Source organism: Tympanuchus pallidicinctus, unplaced genomic scaffold (assembly GCF_026119805.1).
Source record: "Tympanuchus pallidicinctus isolate F22 unplaced genomic scaffold, pur_lepc_1.0 scaffold12, whole genome shotgun sequence".
Classification (NCBI taxonomy): domain Eukaryota; kingdom Metazoa; phylum Chordata; class Aves; order Galliformes; family Phasianidae; genus Tympanuchus; species Tympanuchus pallidicinctus.
This window is the reverse complement of record NW_026294637.1, coordinates 10,349,096-10,366,940: the sequence shown is the minus strand read 5'-3', so window position 1 is coordinate 10,366,940 and position 17,845 is coordinate 10,349,096. Positions and strand designations below refer to the sequence as shown.

Below are 17,845 nucleotides of genomic sequence, written 5' to 3'. Positions count from 1 at the left end.
ATGATTCTAAAATCTATATAGCAGCACAGGTCACACAGCTTTCCACTGAATTTCGTGACTGGAAAATTTGATCCCCCATTTAATTTGATTTAGAAGTCTGGAACCAAAGCATTTGTGTGTGCAAGAATTTCCAACACTTTATTTTGATCAGTTTTCAGCACTTGTGTCACAAGTAACTACTTCGCAATTGCAGTTTAGACACTAACTTGCAGAAAGGAGACATCTAATTTAAAATGCCAATACTAAAAGAGTCCAAGAACATTCCATCGAAAGTTATTTGGGTCATTGGTGCCACTACAGATGCTTTCCTGATGTTATATAGGCTGCATGAAATAACTTCATGCCCATACACAGAAAATACAAACTAACTACTTCTAATGACCAATGAAATAGGAGCAGATGTTTTCAAAGCAGGAGAAAATACAGAAGTGCACATACAAATTGAGTTATTCTAGGCAACTGAGATCTACTGCTGCACTGCATGGGTTTGTTTTCTGAGAATTTGACAGCTGTTACTCTGGCAAGTACATATTCACTGCCGTGGTGTCCTGAATCTGTTTTTCCTGAGTGAGAATTTGACAGCTGTACAATTATTTCTAGTGCAGAACAAGGAAATGCACTGATTATTGCCTTCATCCTGATTTACGAAATTCAGTATCAATACGATGCAACATAGCTGCTATCCTTCCACGTCAGCTACTTGCTAGAACAGAAATTTGGCAATGGAAACTCAAAAGTAGACAGGCCTTAGGTTAAGAACACACAAAGTAGTAGAAACTTGTTAATTATCTTAAAGACTTGTTTTTTTCCATCCAGGCAGAATGAGCTCAAGATGAGCTGCTTTCCTGGAAATAAGGCTGCTGTGAATTCAGTCCAGAAGGTTTCTCAGTGGTCTCAGAATTCTAATCAATTTACTGATTCTTAGCTTTTTACTGGCAATGCCCCTCAGAGAGTGTTGACCAAGAAATGCTTCTTTCCTATTCCACACTGATGGCCTTGCACCAACTCTTGGAACAGCTACCAGCTACCAATATATTTCTCAGTCTTGCACCTTTCATCTCTCCTGTTTCCAGCCACTCTCCCCCATTTTCTTAATTCACTGGAGGGTTATAAGTTTGCAATTAGCCTTCTGTTCTCTGCAGCAACTGTTCTCTCCCTCTTCACCACCTCCTCCTCCAAGCCTTCCTCCCACTCCAATTCAAGAGGAGCTACATGTTGCAACTGGTGAAATGCTGGTGTGGTTAATGGTTGAGCCAAGGGCTCTGGAAAGGAGAATAGAAGCCGAGACTGGCAGGAAAAAGGAAGCTGGATGATTTTCAAGAAGCTGACTACTGTTCTGTTCAAAACAGAGAAGAATTGATTACAGAGTGATCACCTGCAACTTTTCCCAGCCCAAAATCCCAGAAGAAACTGCATATTTGCATAGAGTTTCTTATTCATAGGTTTCACAGCAAATACCACTACCCCTTCACTTATGGGAAAAACTAAGTTAGATGATTTCCCTATTCAGTAAGGGAAGGGCAGAGCCCTGGCTAAGATCTGGCTGCCAGTGTCACAGTAACACCAACAAGGTTCCTGCAAGGCTCTTCTGCCTTTAGCTCAGAGCTAAACTGTGCATCAAAAGCATGGTGACACAAGAGCTTCAACATGTGCAGTGTCACAGCCATCTTTGGTGAGCCTGTAACATAGCTCTGAAACACATGAAGTAGCTTAGACATCAGCAGTGCAGATCAGTGAAGAAAGCTTAACTAGCCAGGCTCCATTCTCTTCCATCTGTAGTCTGCAGGGAACACACATCTCAGCCCTCTCCTGCTGGGTGCATACTGCTGCCCACCTCTCAGCTTACCACTTCCAAGCCCACTCTGCCAAACCCAATGGCTGTAATGTGGTGGTTTCCTAGATTTCCTGTCAGGAAAAGATAAGAAACTGCAACAAATAAACAGATTTCCCAACTCACCAGGGTGACTTTTTCTAAAGGATTATTCAGGATCTGTCATCAATTTACTGCCTGCCTCTGTCTGTCTTAAATTGTGTGTGATTACTTTGTTTAGTTTTGCTGACACTTGTGTTTTGTTTAAGGGTCTCTTTGTGCAATCCTTTTTGTCTGCTTTAAATAAGCACTCTTCCTGTGCATGTAGCAGCATGCTTGGGTTCAGCAAGATGTCTATCACTTAATAATCAAATGAAAAGTTTAATCACCCAAAAGCTGGCTTTCAACCTGCAGTTAACAAAACAGAAAAGCTAAGTGTGTTCTGTATGCGTTTTTCTCTCCATTTCTTCTGTTATCACATTTGCTAGTCCAAGCAAGTTTTAGTGCTGTGTATTCAGTCCTGTAAATATCAATTCAGTGTGCGGAAACAGGCAGCAGGTACTCTTACTTTGCAGTCAGAATCAGTCCAATAAAACAAAACAATTACTCAACTGCAGTCCTTCAAAAGTTGTTGGGTTTTTGTTACTAATCACCAAGAATGTATGAAATCCAAAGATATACACTAATAGCTTGCTGAGCACATCGGCTGTAGAAAATCGGGCAAGCATATCCGAGCAAACATGACACAGAAACCAAACAAGAAAACTACAAGTCATGCCAAGGTGCCATTTTTACAAAGTGACTTTAAAAAAAAAAAAAAAAAAAGACAAGTTAATATCCCAACATGGGACAATATAGCTATGTTAAAAACACTTGCCATTAACAGCCATCTGTTCTCTGCAATTTGGGGGTAATTTTTATGTTCAACTGACAGCTTTGCATCGCCTTCTCTCTTTCATGAAGGATTCTCTCTGCCCCTAGGGTAACAAGCCCCTGAGAAGCAGGATCTGCCCATTACCTTGTGGCTCACAATATGCTGATGCTGCTAACAAACATGTAGCACTCTGCAACAGACTTCCTAACACAAACTGGGCACAAAATTTGGAGGGGAAATATATGTATTGTTATTATATATATTATTATGCTAATAATATTCCAGTTCTCTCTAATAATATTCTACTCATGTCAGCACAGCCTGTAAAAAAATCAAGAGCCAAAATGTGCTGGCTGCCCTTGACATATTGTGATGGCATGAAAAATCAAGACTGCTTTCTCACCGTTCTCTGAGAACAAGGATAGATTTCTACTTAAGCCTATCTTCTTGATCAGAATGTCTCTAGTGTCCTCATGCCTTTTCCTCCTGTTTGAACTTGTTTCTTCAGACTATTTAGTAAATACAATTCATGTTCACACTTAAAGCTACCTCCTTTTGTTTTGTTATGTGTTAGAAGTCTTAAAATACACACTCCCAACAAACAGCAGGGTTGCACTTCCTTCGTTTGCAATCCTGCAAAGAATAGTAGCACAAGTGCAGAGAAAACTAGAATTCTATTAACATTCAAATCACATTCTTACCACCATTTCCATTCCTCAGATCTGATATAATTTTAATATACATTAGGAATAAGTCTGGAAAAAGAGAAACTGGAGCAGCTAGAAGTGATTTATTTATTGCTTTTTAGTGCTTCCTTCAATACACAAGAGAGATGGTGGTCAAACACTTCCACTAAATCTAGAGCAGTCCTGTGACTGTAGCCCACCAAGCACCCACCTTGTAAACACAAAGCATATTTATAGAGTATCTAACAGTAACTACACAGATCGGTCAGAAACTCTGTTTCAGTCCTATCTGCAGATACACTCAATTTGAGCCTATTCCATGTTTTAACCAAACAAAAGTGAAGGGGTTGATTTTAGGCTTCACGCACTGGAGAAAAAAAAAAAAAAAAAAAAAAAGACTATTTCTATAATTACCACTAAGGCTCAAGTTACAAAGTTATCAAAGTTATCAGTTATCAAAGACGCACCTTGAGTATTGGCTCACGTGTACCCATTTAAAATGAAGCTATCCCAGTGCCTTCTCCTCTCAAACGCATTTGCCTAAATAATTCTCTTGAGTAGGAATTTGGACTTATGTACATTCTCTAGGTATATTTCTGAGCTGACTGTTAGCTTGCCATAATCTACAAAATGGGATCCATATCATCACACTGGTTTTGTTTCATGCCTTCAACTTCCTTATACCTGGGTGTGATCCAGACCCAGAAGAATAACAGTGGAAAGACGTGCAGTTTTGACTTGAGCAAGTTCCAGATTAGTATCAAGACCTAGTTTTTTTTTCCTCTGTGCCATCCCTGAGCCTTGATACAGGTGACTTAAGAGATTGTTCCAGGAGATAATCCTCCACATAAACCGTGAGCCTGGCGTTCATCAGTTGTGAAGTAGGCATAGTATTTCTGCCTGTCTTGTCACTGAGAAAATGTACAGTTTCACTGCATACCTTAGAGCTCAACTTTTCTTCAGGTAGGACTTGTACTGCCCTGTTAGAACAGCCGTTCCTGTAGCACAATCTTCCACGTCTTACTTCTGAATTGTATTACAAAAGTACTGCAGTTTTTTTTGATTCATGACAGCACCACTCCATGAGGTCCCATTTATGAATATTATACTCTCCTAACTCTACGTTCTGCTCATAAGAATCAGCCTACCAAGATTCAATCGTTTCAGCTCTTATTCCCCTGCCCCTTTGCTGGTGGTTCTGCAGTAGCCCTTTTCACACGCTGAGATTATCATCACATCACTGCCTCTCAGCGCGATATTCTGCAGCTCCCAAATGCTCCTAACCCACATCCATCATTCAGTCCCTATGCCAGCTTCCCTTAACTCCTCCTGTACAGTCACAAGGTTTCTGATACCCCTGCTTTCAATCTGAGCTCTCCGTTTCCCTTGTGTGGCTGAGCACTCCAGTGGTTCACAGGAAGGAGCACCACTCCTGTAATTGCTCCATTCTCTCACGTGGCAGGTGCTGAACGATGGCATTCTCTGCATAAGAGCCAAAGGTGGTTTCAGCCCTGGTGCTTTCCCTCTGCAAAGTCATCAGTGCAGCACTGGCTCTGTTGGGCTGCTCCCATCTTTAGCATTCAGCCCATTAGTGTGGAGATGAGAACTAATTACCTCTGGCTTGTCTGAATCTCTGTATTACAGTGCTTGGGGTCAGGCAATAAAGGACAAATGGCATCATTCCTATTTCATTCCTTTGTCTCTCCAACTCCAGTTTGTTGTCTTTTGGTTGTGTTTTTTTTTTTTGGTAATCGCTACAGAACTTCTCTAAGATCACCTCTGTCCATCTCATTTTCCTGTCTATCTTGTCTTTCCCAAACATTGCATGTCACTGTTTTATTTACTTTGAAGCATTTTCACTATGAACCAAAGGAAATTTGGCAAAGCCAAAATTCTGTAAATGCAGAATAAATAAGAATGCATGTGTTTTACATTAGACTGCCTTGAATATTTAGTCATCCATTCTAGCAATAAATATATCTTACTTCCTTAAGCCTCTTGCTAACTATTCACTAGGACTGAAGGACTTGCTGCTTACAGTTCTTCTTTTCACTGATGAAAATTACGTATTGTGTTTTGGTGTGTCATTCAGTTCCTGTCTCCCACTCAAATGAGAAACATCAGAAACTGTTTTTGACCAGATTTGCAGTACAGAGTATTTCAAATTTGCAGATCCCAAGATGAGGAGTACAGCTGGTAGAGGCAAACCATTCCGATTTTGCAAGAAAACCTTATCAGCTAAGCAGTACTTCTGCAGACGGATACAGTGCTGAAGTCCATGAGCACAGACAGAATATCCTCTGCAGTTTCAGGTAGCTGACTTGTGTTTGTCCATTTTCTAGATAGAACTCTAAGTGTACAGATGACTGTATGGGGTTAAAAAGCTAACCTCAACCCACGTCTGCCCTCAGAATTAATCTCAGAGTTTACATGTCTTTTTTTTTCCTGAGATTTTCTTACTGTTCTCATCAGCCTCTTCCTGTGGGGCCTGCAGACACGCTGCAGGAAAGAAGCTTGCCAGGATATAAGAGAAATCTCATGAGAAATTCTGTTGTTGGTTCATTTCCAGGAAAATTCTGCAGACTCAAGACACATAAGTAAATTTCTCCAAAGCTGGGAGACAATACCTGTGATATCTCCAACAGCAACTGTGATCACTTCCTGAAGGTTGCTCTTAATAGTCTCATTTTTCAGACCTTAGTTGGATGTGAAAATGTCATTGCCAGGCCGAGCAACAGACACAACAAAAGCTTCATCTAAAATAATGAATTTGTCTTGAATTCTGCAGAGGGTCGAAGAGACTTTTACTCTTCGACCATTTGCAATTTTTTATTATTTTTTTAATTAGATGAAAAAAACCCTTTATTGTTCCTCTTTCCCTTATTTCTTTGGGCATAGGACCTGAATGTTTTGGAGTTCAGCAAAACCAATTATTCTGCTAGGGCCTGAATCTGCAGCTCAACAGACATTTCTTTAGCAACAACATTAACCTTATTCTTTCCTGCATTAGGCAGAAGGCTCTTCTCCTGAGACTGCACAAGGAAAAACAAGGGCCTCAGGACCACTACGCTAAACAAGGAGCACTTCTGCACTATCCAAAAAGAAATGGAAAGGACAGAAAGGTACCTGAAAACCAGGAAAGTCTTCCTCTGGACTCAATCGGAAGTATCTGTTGGCCCCCGATCCACAGCTTAGAATGCTCTTACAATAGCAACCATCTTCCATCTCACTAAGACACACCTAAAAACAACCAAGAAAAGCCACCAACGTTAAAACGCTCATTAGACAAAATCCCCAGGTATGAACCACAACTCTAGTTTCCCTAATCCTGATACCAAGATAGCATCCATACCCTCAGCTCTGTTATTTTGCCTGACAAATATACACAGGCATCCTTCTCTGAATCCAGCTGGGTCAGGGGTGAGATTACTGCTCACAGCTGCCATTACTGCCCTCACCATTCTCACTAACTCGATTCAGCTAACATTGTGGAAGACACCTAAGACCAATTAGAAAATACACTACACACATTGTCTCTCAACTTGATTGAGAACTTCACTGACTGACTTGATCATCATGCAGCGGGGAGTCCAGCACTCTCACTGTGCAATGCATGCGATAAAAACCTCAGCTGAAGCAGTGTGCTTCAGGGAAGACAGATGGAAGAACTCCCAATATCTGCTTCTGATCAGAAATGTCAATACCAAAAATACGATATCAATGGAATTCAGGTAGCTCCACAGACAGATGGCACCTAAGGTGGATCAGAAAGTTATTTTGGTTTGGCTGTTCATTTGTTTGGCTTTTTTTAAACTTAAATCCAACCTTGGGCATCCACACGTGTTATAAAATCTGTTTCCAAGTCACACCCATTATCTGTCGCATATGGGTAAGGTGAGGGGAACGCTTCTCTGTTCAGTATTCTTAAGCTGTTTGCATAAAATACATGCTAAATAATTCAGGAGAATATTTGTAAAAGGCAAAGTCTTCACAAATAATGAAAGCTAAAAACAGGATTCATTGAAAATGTTCCAGAGTTCCCTCACTCCTCTGCCATTGAGTCTCGAGTACACTCTTACTGTTATTATTGAAGAAAGGGAATTTTAGAACACATCCCTTGGACAAACATACCTCAGTATATCACTAAGAATATTTTCTTTTTCTTTTAAATGGAACATTTTCTTTGCCTTTAGTTGATAATTTTTGTCCACCTGCAAGCCATAACTGCAATCTGTCATTTCACGTACAGTGATCCTTACACAGATTCCCAGCCACAGTAAAATTAAGGTCTGATCTATCAACCACTGAAGCCAAAGGAAAAAGAACCTCCAGCTTCAGTGATAGAGAACAGAGACAGATAGAAATGGAGAAGTGTTGCCAGCTATTTGCCAACTCACCTGGGCAATTTAAAATATAGTAAGTTTACATTGAAAGTTCATTTTATACTGAATTGAAGATTGAAATCTTCACTCAATGAAAGAAAAGCAGCATATCCAGAACAGCAAAATCACATAAGTTCTAGTTTATGAAATAACCTTGTGTGGCCTAAGAGTTTCCTAAATAAAGATAAATGCATCAGTGTTTTAAGTACTTTGGGCTTTTTTTAAATGACTTTTTGTTATCCCGCTAGAAGCCAACAGTTGAGTTCACCAGGTCAGAGGACCATCTACATTGCTGATCTAACCCCAACTACTCTAGCCCACATCCACAACAACATTCTTCCAGAACTGAGTACAGTTTGTGTGCTATTCCAGGTGAGAAATTCATTCCTGCACCGCAGGCTCCCATTCTTGGATGCCTCTTTGTAAGCTGGATATTTGCAAATTGGAGTACTCACATTTCAACAATAAAGCTCCTGGAGATAATTTGATTTTGCACTGCCAGCCAGCACTTCATTGCTAATACTTAAGATGCATTACGTATTTCTCTGAGAGGATTAGCACTCAGATAATTAACTCTTCTGGGTGCTGAGTTTATGCTGTTCAGTGAAAACACACTGCACCCACAGAGACATGTTTGTATAGAGGCAAATCTAATCTCTAAATCTCTTATGTGGTCAGTAAATTAAAATCTAGGTTGCAGCAATTAAATGGATTCCCTTTTCCTCACTTTTTTCTTCTTTTTGGCACATGCTTGCAAAATAGTTCACATACAATCACTCAATGGCTGGAAAGTAGGCTTGGCAGAAGGAGCCAGCTCAGCGTGACTCCAGTCAAGACAAACAGCTGAATTATTGTGACGTTCGTAAACAGGTAATTAGTTTTGCATGTCATTGTTCACCGCCTCAAGCTCATTACTCAAGTCTTACAACACTCTCTTTAAAAATTCAGACCTGTTTGACCTGCTACCAGCAATAGTGCATTTCAAGCATCCATGGATAAAGTGCAATCTTGTCAAACTGAAGACACCTGCTCCCAGCAGGAGCCCTGCTTATGAACTGCCAAGTCTTTTGTTACAGTGCCTCAAGAGGGAATAATCTTTCCGTCTGGAATAACCAGCACCAACTTGGCTGCAGTCTTTAAATATTTACTGCCACACAAAATACATATAGGTATAGAAGCAGGAGATGCACAAATACAGAAAGACAGGAGACCACTTCAGATAACTTCTGCTCTTTGCCACACAGGCTTTTGAAATTCATTTTCTTTGGAAACTGGCTCCCCATCTCTTTAATCTTTGATACCAGGTCTGTCAGAGGGAAGGTCACTTCCCTGTACGGGGATGTATATAACTTGTTTCACAGGTGACAAAATTAGCTGTGTTTTCCTTTCCATTACTGTCATGCTCTAATTTCCTCCTGTTACTGAGCAAGGAGTGGATAATTTGTGTTATGGGTTAATCAGGCTCTGCCCTTGTTTCCTCCTTAAGCCCCCAGTGCAGCACAGCTCCACACACAGCATGGCACTGCTTCAGGTTCTGCTTGGCACACTGCTGCTTAAAGCTGCTCCTACTGCCTTCTTCACCAGCAGCACGGAGAAGGTGGATACTCTTGCTCAGGGTTTTGCCTGATATTATTTCTTCAACAATGCATGCTCTTGGACAGCAGGCTGTTTATCTCAGTTTACCTCTAGATTAACAGTTGCCCTTAATCCTTTTTGTTGTGGAAAAAAAAAAGCAAAGGACAAGCACTCAGATAATTCCTGCCTTCTCATATTTATTTTGTGAGAGTGCAAATGGTAATTTAACCTAATTACTTTTTAGTACTCTGACCATTAAAGATCCAGTAAAAGAAAGTGTAAGTCTTGGGTGAAGGTATCATAGAATTCAGCATTTTTTTCTACAGCATCTTCTGCAAGGGCAATGCACAGCCATGGGCTCAGTGCTCCTCAGACTCCCACAGGTGGTTTAATTCAACAACATTTCTTGCTGTCTTCACCACCCTGAAGAAATTTCATTGAGTAAAGTCCATTTTGTGATACTTAATCATATATATGCAAATGTTACATTTAGAATTTGGAGCTCATTGTGAACTTATTTTTCTTGAGCAGTTATTTTAAAATGTGCTTTAAATCAGTTTTGCAGTGAACATGGGGTATGTTTCAGCAACAACCATTTTTCTCCTGATTAGTAAATTACTGTTGTTTCCAATGTTTCATTCTAACTACTACTTGCTCAGAGTCACAGGAAAACAAAGCACTTAGTCAAGACAAACTTCCCTTTATTTCCATCTCAGCAAAGAGAGGTCTAGATTACTTTTAGAAAAACAGTTTTCAGCTGACAAAGTGAAAAATGTTGCATAACAGCAAACTTATAACACAGTAAGAAAGTTTTAATAGAAGGATTACCACTTTCTGTTGTAACTAGTTTAAAAGTCCTTTAAGAGTTTCTGTTAAGAGCAGAAGATTATGTTTGCAGTATTTATGTAATTTCTATTGGCTGGATGTGTAATAATTTATGAAAGTTGTGACAACACAGAGCTTTAATACAGATTAAACCACACAGAGGGAAGAAAATAGAGCACTGTGCCACTCTGTTACACAGAATACCAATCCTAGGATCATTTAGATTTTTAAAACAATTCAGTTTAGAAATACAAATTGTGTTTTCCCAACCAATGGAAAATCTGTCTCAAGCACATATTTTTCTGGGGAGCTATGCATTACTTCTATCTCATTACGTGATGTTATCTGTATTTCAGATTCCATTTGTACAGGCTTAGGAAGACACAAGCAAATCATTCATATCATCCTCGTCCAGAGACGATAAATATCCTTAATGTTATATCATTTTGTATTCAGCATTGGTTGTGTATCTTCAAACTTATCAGAATTCTACCTGTATGCATTTCTATTCACAAAGCTGGGCAATCATCATGCAAGTCTTAGAGTATGACAAAGGTTTTAGCTTCCTAGTTCACAGCAAGTGTCCAAAATAGCTTCCAACAGTCAATACAGAAGAGCTGTGATTCTACCAGGGCACTGAATGCAAAAACGAAGCAAGGGCTGGCCTAGTGGACAGCTGGATAAAACCTCTCTTCAATAGCAGATAGTTCTCATCTACCAGCCTGATAAATACTGGAAAAGAAAGCGTTCTCATGTAGGATCTGTATTTAGAACACCAGCTGGAAGATAATCTAAGTCTGGTTTTCATCTGGTCAGGAATTTTGGTGTCCACAAGATCAGTGAGCAGATTATCAATGAACTGATGGCAAGTAAAACAGAAGCTGTAATAAAGGCTTCATAGCTGTACACCTATGGATACGTGTCTGAAATGTACATGTAAGCACATAAAACCTCTGGATCTGCTTTTTGCATTTGCAGTGTCTGCATTTTAATTAACATCAACTGTAAGCGTATGGTAGACTAGGCATAATAACAGTAATTAAGACCTTGGCCTATTAAAACACATCAGACACATAAGCACAAAGGCAAAATCCAATTTGGAGAAATATATGGAGCATTCAAAGGTCAGTACTGAGATTTTATCTGGGACAACTAAATAAACAGGCAAATTCAACCCTATTTAACAATAAGTGTTTTTCTTGAGATCTCAAGAGTATTTCCAATTATTCACAACTGACTAGCCATGCAGTCCTTTCACAGAACTATAAACAAGTCACCACAATATACCAAGTTTGACAAAACTGTCCAACAGCCCATTAGCTGTACAACTGTGCTAAATAGCCAGAGACAAGTCTAAATCTGCCAGAACCAGTGTCTCTCGAGTCTGCTGGGGGATAGATACTTGAACTGCAGGAATATCCATTTGCAGCTTGCCACCATCTGGATCTTGCGAACTAAACAGTGAAGTGATGAGCTGGCATGCTCCAGCTCAGTAACAGCCCTTCAGTCCTTAAGAAACACAAACACAGCAAACAAGGAAGGGACGTAGCAGGGCAGCAGCCCTATTGATGCTGTAACTCGCACAAAGCGTGTTTTGAAAAGTCACAATTTCTAAATTCCAGTGAATCCTTTAAAAGAAGGTCATCAAATTTGTTGGATAATCCCTACTTCTAAATTTTTATTTATTTATTTATTTATTTTGTGAATAAGAGAGAAAAAACCAGCCCACAGCACTGATTTTTGGAAGAAAATTTAAATACAGCATACGTTGAGTTCAAGCCCTTTATGAGAATGGAAAAACAGGGACACAATCACCATAGCCTGTATTAATGTTATCATACACGTTTTGTTTATTTGTTTTTATAACTAAATCTGCCTTAGAATATTTTTAGCTGTGCACTTGCTGCTTTACTATTGTGAAGATAGGGAGATAACTGTAGCCTCAATTCTTTCATACGTGTTGGGTACAAATGCTTCTACAGTTCACTAAGTCTCAGTTCTCCAAAGTTTGCCCAATTTTCTAACATGCCTACAGAAAACTGGCACGCAGAATACCAGTTTGAGTTTATGTTGCAGCAACAAGACACACTGACTTGTGAGTCAGCAAATTGGTTTTGTTGTATCTGAAGCAAAATAACACATAATTGATTACAATTCTCACATCGAAGGTTCCCAGTGGCCTTCAAACCATCAGAGAAGCAGTTATTTCATCATCAGCAGAATTAAAGTACTTTGGTTAAGTCTTGTGAAATCAACTTATTTCTACTTATCTCCTGAAAAAGCAAAGCAGTCAGCCTCCTTTGAGACTCTACTCTTGACCTGACAAGAACAAAACAAGAAATCCCTCCAGCGCACACCTGAAGTTTGTTCTCAAGCCATCCGACAAGTCCTACATAGTCTCTCCAGTGTTGAATGCTATCAAATAGCATTCCTCATATCTGCTGTGGAGGAGACATACATAAAAATGAGAGTCAGATGCAAATTCAGGTTATTATATGTAGGAATATCATTCCCAGGTTTACTTCCTTGAGTATTACAGGGCTTAGAACCATCTTTAGAGTTCTGGAGGTGTACCTGCATTTGCATTCACTAGTCACTTACAGACTGGGACTACTGAGCATTCTTTAAACGCTCAAATTCATTAACCATTTCTGTCATGATACCTTTGTGTAGCACTTTAGTAAAACCTCACATTCAAAGTCACTTAGAACCAAGTTCCTGATAAATCCACAGGACTTCAAACGTATAAAGAGGCCACAGTCTTAAGAAGGGCCATGCTTCTGTTCCAGATGACAGGCACTTACACAATGGCTGGTAGCTATAGATTAATCCTTTTCCTGACTTCAAGGGGCATTTCATTGTTTATTGGCAAAAGCTTAGCAGTGATTGAAAGGAACAGATACTGCCCCTTAGGGCCTCAGCCTTCCTCTAAAGGCATATTATCAATTTCTTTAATTATCACAACGACAGGAAAACTTGGTGAAATATTTAAAAGAGGGAGGGAAGAAAATGTGTTGATGTTCATCTAGGACCACTTGAAAACAGATTATTCTGAAGACGGAAGGGGGAATCATTGGATATTTAAATAATTAATTTCAACAAAGCCATTAAACAGGAATCGGTGTAACATTCTGACTGATTCAGCACAACGAGCTTTCACTGATCAGCTTCCGAACTGCTGTTTCCAAATTACCGCTTGCAGAAACATCAGCATGGCACAGAGCAAGTCACTAGTAAGTCACGTGCCTCTTGTACCAGGCAGAGGGCTGAAATACAAGCAGTGTGGTGGCAGGCTACCTACAATAATTGGATAAAAATCATGCAAACAAACACAGAACAATCATTTCCACCTCTATCAGTGGTTTCACTGCCTCTAAAATGCTAACCCTGGACATATGCTTCAGGTAGTTAAGATTCACAGCAAATCCTCTAAAATATTGTTGAGCACTAATAGGCTTCTGTAGTTGAAAGAATAATTTCAAGATTCAGTGTTTTCTGGAAGACACCAATACTAGAAGCAGCAGCCTGGTTAAGACTGCTCTTACCAGTGTCTTTATCAAAGCAGCAACGCAGGATGAGAAGCAGCTTTTGCTCGTTCAGATCAGCTACATCAATTCTCTGCTGCAGAGAGCAGGATTCTTTGAAACCAGACAGCTGCACAAGGTCAAATGCAAAAGAGACTACTACTTAAAAACTTGTCAACTTTTCTTCATGCTTGATTTTATTTATTAAGATGAAATATAACTGTAAAACATGCACGCATCTTTGAAATGCAAGTGTATAGCCATGCACTGCAATTCCAGCTCAGTCAAGCTCAGTAGGGTTAGAAAAGAGAACACCTTCCAAAGACATTGCTGCTGCAAATGCACTGCACAGTCTGGTAAGCAGCACTTTTTGTCAATGATGTAACAGTTTAAAATGCATGGGTTTTGTGATGTTATGCTGACAAACAGGCAGTTGTGATTCTTTTATATGAAATTATTAAACCTGCATCCCAGCAAATTGCTTGCTCCTGAAGTTGCAATTTTTCACACAAACCATAAAGGCACTGCTGGAACCTTAAGTCCAGACCCCTGTTCACTTGATACATTATGTGGGAAAAGAAGCTGCAGCTCCAATTCCCTGCCAGTTTCCAATGATTACATCCTCTCCCACTACATCCCCCTGTATTTTAACACTGCAGACTTCCATTTTCAATCACATTGTTTTGTTTCACTGATTTGCCAAGCAGTACCCCTAACTTGACAGAGCTGCTATAATCTATACATAATTTGCATATTGGTTCCTGCAGTACTTTGAGATCCTTCAGATAGAAAGTTACCGCAATACACGATTCTCTCATTTGTCTTTAAGGTAACCTTTAAAAGCAATAGAATTCAATTCAGCCCAGATGTTTATCCAAACTGTTGTAAATCTCTGGTGTCTAGAGATCCGGAAGGAACAGGTTTTTTGAGAGACTTTCAGCACTGCGTACTTAATACCAATTCAGACAAACTACCATATCATCCTGTCACTGTAATCACATGGGATGCTAATAACATCTACTATTTCTGTAGAGCTTTATAAAGATGAATCACCACAACAAAGTCCTTTGCAGCATTATTCCCATTTTATTACTGAGGAAAAGAGGGTGTCTGATACTTTGTTATACCCTTAAGTGACCCGTTCCTTCCATATAAAAATAAAAAGTAAAACATGGAGATGAAAGATTCAGAATCTATTACTGTAACTTCCCCAGCTTTTGTTTGGCTAAATGCTGTTTAAATATTTACATCCCACAAATTCTTTTATCATCGTAGCTCACTGTTAAAAAAGCAGGCTACTGAACAAGCAAAGTGACACTGTTCTGAGCTGAGACTTAGCAGCCATATTTCACTTTACATTTTCAATCATGAGAGAAAATGCAGCTGAATGCAAAAACACAGAAACACCATTGTTCACTATTTCCTCATACAGTTTTGAATGTGTGATCCTATCATTTAAACAGGGCATCAACTCCTTCAAATCAAAACAATCCCCTAAAGAAAAATAACAGTGTTCATTGTGCCTGTATCACAGACTGTAGTATAATCTGTGATTTGATCAAGGGAAATACTTCCTAGTTCCTGGTCTCCAGGAAAGTTCAGTGGTGCTGGAAAATAGGGGAGTTGGTTTTTTCCATTTTACTTTTGTAAGGGAGGTTTCGGAGGGAGATTTTGGAGCTTTTTGAGTTCACTGCCAAAATCCCAGCCTTCATGACTAACACCATGGGCACTAGATAACGTTGGGGAAAGCACTGCGTGGAAAGTGTTTGCATCTCCACCATAGATCCTAAAGACTTGAATCCAAGAGATGCTGTGGTAACTTCACTATCATAGAAGCCAGGAAGAAAAACAACAAGAAAAACATCCAAAGTCTTGACCCCACTTCCAACTGAACATGCATCATATAAACCTAACTGTATTCAACCCCAAAGAATTTCTATTGTAAAAATGAGTGGAATTAACTGAGGGCATGTTTGACTCGACTGCACATTCAGCAGCCATTTAAGGAAAAAAAAAATCTGCCACCATTTTACTTCCAGCCCCTATGAATCACAAACTAGGACTTAACCTGAAATACTTCACTATTAGTTTCATGCTAATTACACTCCACATTGTGAAAGATGCCAAACATCTCCCTGTTGACAAAGCATCATTTCCAACCAATTTCTGATTTGATTAACCACCCATGATTATCACTGATGATTTAGGACTTTGGCAAAAAGCTCTTCAACCAAGACCATTTTGAGATTTCACCTTCTGGAATAAATTCATTTACAAGAAATGGACCTCAACGCTACAATTCTGTCCCTTACAGCAAAGCATAGAGGGACCAAAAAGGACTTCATTTGTTCTGTGGTTGGACAGAAAAGTTAGTACCATGTGCTGTACACAGATCAAAAGAAGCTGCATGTTCAAATGGATTTTAAGAAGAAATCTTAACTCTGAATTCAGTTGATTGATAAATAAATCACTGAACATGGCATTCCATCATGCCACATTCAAGAAAAAAACATTAGATATAATTTGAAAAGCAAGCAACATGAGGTTTCCCATAAGATGCTTCTATTTAAAATATTTCCACTATGTTTTAGTAGCAACTTTGAGACCAAAACCACAACAAAAACAGAATATCTTCAGCTTCATCAGAGGGCCTTGCCCATTCTCACATCTCTATAGTCACAGCAAGAACAGGCTTTATTCCCCCTTAACTTGAATTTGTGGAAGATGGGCTTTATCATTCCCACAACAGCACTCAGAAAATCCAGCTGCATCATCTGTTGAATGCACACAGATTTCCCCATACATAATTAGAAAAGAAAGCCTAGGTGAATTTGAGATGTCAGAAGAGTAGCAGAAACAACAAGGTGATAGGATGGATCACTCTGAATGAACTGACAGAATTCCATGATACAGAGACTTAGAGCAGCAAAGGACTACATTCCATCAAGCAGTCTGGTCTAGGCACTCCGACCTTGCGCCCCTGTGATAAAGCCCTGGTGATAGAACAAGTTACAGGAGGGGACTGAACAGGGCAGGGAGAGGAAGAGCACAACACTTTTCAGTACTCTGATCCACAAACCTTCATTCTTTTCATCACAGAACTGTAACATCTGCTCTCTACTGATTGCACGTAACAGAAAGGAACTAAACATGAACAGTGACTTTCAAATAACCACAGCTAGTAACTGTAGTCATCCTTCGAGACTTATCTTCTGCATGCATGCAGACTGCTGTGCCAGGAGGGTGCTGAGAGCTTTGAATAATCAAGATAGCAATGGTAAAGATAAGCTCTGCAGATTCTTCAGTTCTAGCAGAAAATAATGAAGGATTTTCCTTGGTAAAGGTAAATTAAGAATTAATCCATAGTTTTGTTTTGTCTTTCTGGCCTGAATCTGGACATCATTCATGCACACACTGAACAGATGCATCACTGCAACATTACTATGAGACCAAATACAAAGGTGGAGAACCAGGCTCCCCAACTTCATTTTTGTTAGGAAGTCATTAAGACACCCAAAGAAACCAGCTTCCAGCAATTGCACTAACACAAACAGGGCAGTCTCATCCTGGCAGACATTTACAATCCCTTCTCACCAAACAGGAAAACTCTCAGTTTTTCTGCTCTGGAAAGGACACCAACAGTCCTCGTACCAGTGAACCAGGGAGAAGTGGGGAGAGTGGGGATAGAAAGTCTTGTAAACAAAACAGAGCAAACAGAGCAAACCCTCAAATGCTGCATATGGTATTGTTTAAACTTTGATGTCAATTATTTGTGGCAGAACACATCCCCACACATAGCCTACTTTCTAGGCACAACACTAAAACTGGCCAGGGGTATTATTTCAATTTCTAGAGAGCAGTTGATTTAGATGAGAGTCAGTGCTGTTAGCAGAGGAGACAGCAGCACTGACCCACACATTTTAACAAGGATATGTGCACACAGAATAATTCTAGTAATTCAGATCAAAGTAGCATGCACAAGAGGTGCAGGGTTGGGCAGATGATGGTAATTGAACATGAAAACTACAGCAGTAGGTTTTCATAGTGTGTTTGAAGACATTAGAATAAGCGGTTTAACTACACGGATGGTGAGGGAACTTCTACTTCAGTCACCTTCCTGGGGATTCTACAGCCCATGTCGAAGCCAAATCTCAAATCTGTTACAGCCT

The 17,845-nt window shown here is 39.7% G+C and overlaps 1 long non-coding RNA gene across 8 annotated transcripts in view; it reads right to left on the bottom strand.

Moving 5' to 3' along the window:
- The window catches only part of LOC128075321 (uncharacterized), a 125,352-nt gene that overhangs the window by 67,969 nt on the left and 39,538 nt on the right, over window positions 1-17,845 (bottom strand). For all 8 annotated transcript variants that reach the window (XR_008203737.1, XR_008203735.1, XR_008203738.1 and 5 more), the window contains one exon: window positions 6,497-6,610. This is a non-coding gene — a long non-coding RNA (uncharacterized LOC128075321). The remainder of the gene's footprint in view (window positions 1-6,496; window positions 6,611-17,845) is intronic.